We start from the raw sequence: 1963 nt of genomic DNA, 5'->3' as shown, positions 1-1963 counted from the left end.
AGCTATTTCAAATCCTGAAAGATGATGCTATGAAAGTGCTGCACTCAACATGCCAGCTAATTTGGAAAACTCAGCAGTGGCCACAGGACTGGAAAAGGTCAGTTTTCATTCCATTCCTAAAGAAAGACAATGCCAAAGAATGATCAAACTACTGCACAATTGCACTCATCTCACATGCTAGTAAAGTAATGATCAAAATTCTCCAAGCCAGGCTTCAACAATATGTGAACTGTGAACTTCCAGATGTTGAAGTTGGTTTTAGAAAAGGCAGAGGAACCAGAGATCAAACTTGCCAACATCTGCTGGATCATCAAAAAAGCAAGAGAGTTCGAGAAAAAACATCTATTTCTGCTTTATTGACTATGCCAAAGATTTGACTGTGTGGATCACAGTAAACTGTGTATGATTCTTCAAGAGATGGGAATATCAGACCACCTGACCTGCCTCTTGAGAAACCTATATGCAAGTCAGGAAGCAACAGTTAGAACTGGACATGGAACAACAGACTGGTTCCAAATAGGTAAAGGAGTACATCAAGGTTATATAGTCACCCTGCTTATTTAACTTATATGCAGAGTACATCATGAGAAACGCTGGGCTGGAAGAAACACAAGCTGGAATCAAGATTGCTGGGAGAAATATCAATAACCTCATATATGCAGATTATACCACCATTAGGCAGAAAGTGAAGAGGAAGTAAAAAGCCTCTAGATGAAAGTGAAAGAGGAGAGTAAAAAGTTGGTGTAAAGCTCAACATTCAGAAAACGAAGATCATGGCATCTTGTCCCATCACTTCATGGGAAATAGATGGGGAAACAGTGGAAACAGTGTCAGGCTTTATTTTGGGGGGCTCCAAAATCACTGCAGATGGTGATTGCAGCCATGAAATTAAGACGCTTACTCCTTGGAAGGAAAGCTACGGCCAACCTACCTACATAGCATATTGAAAAGCAGAGACATTACTTTGCCAACAAAGGTCTGTCTAGTCAAGGCTATGGTTTTTCCAGTGGTCATGTATGGATGAGAGAGTTGGACTGTGAAGAAAGCTGAGCGCTGAAGAATTGATGCTTTTGAAGTGTGGTGTTGGAGAAGACTCTTGAGAGTCCCTTGGACTGCAAGGAGATCCAACCAGTCCATCCTAAAGGAGATCAGTCCTGGGTGTTCATTGAAAGGACTGATGCTGAAGCTGAAACTCCAATACTTTGGCCACCTCATGAGAAGAGTTGGCTCATTGGAAAAGATCCTGATGCTGGGAGGGATTGGGGGCAGGAGAAGAAGGGGACAACAGAGGATGAGATGACTGGATGGCCTCACCGACTCGATTGACATGAGTTTGAGTGAACTCTGGGAGATGGTGATGGACAGGGAGGCCTGGTATGCTATGATTCATGGAGTTGCAAAGAGTCGGACAGGACTGAGTGACTGAACTGAACTGAATGATACATAAAATCAATATTTATATTTCTATCTAGAGTTGACTCATATGGGATTCTTCTAGGTATAGGGCTTAGAATTATGTGTCCTAAAATTGGGAAATCCTTCACTTGGTGACTTTGAATTCTGAAACATTAATGACTAATTTTTTTCCTAGTCATATTACCTTCAATATTTCAGATACTCAGTACTGAATCTATAACATAGCATGTCTCTTGAATAAGAAATCTACACATATCTGAAATGGGATAGACTTGAGATTTAGAAACTAAGCAGGGCTTAAATGGAAGCAGTGATGACTATGGTTAGATCCCACCCATTAACAAGATCATCTACTATGAGGAATTGTGAGAAACTAGGATCCTTTGTATTATATGGTCTAGTGAGGGCCGTTAGTGATTGCTCCTCTCCCAAGTCCCTTTCCATACTGTGCCGTGCCATGCTGTCTCTTTAGTTGTCTGTGACTCTCTGAGATCCATTGGACTGTAGCCTGCCAGGCTCAGCTATCTGTGGGATTCTCCAGGCAAGA

The sequence above is a fragment of the Oryx dammah genome, unplaced genomic scaffold, assembly GCF_014754425.2.
Source record: "Oryx dammah isolate SB20612 unplaced genomic scaffold, SCBI_Odam_1.1 HiC_scaffold_17, whole genome shotgun sequence".
Taxonomy (NCBI): Eukaryota; Metazoa; Chordata; class Mammalia; order Artiodactyla; family Bovidae; genus Oryx; species Oryx dammah.
This window is presented reverse-complemented; position numbering follows the sequence as displayed.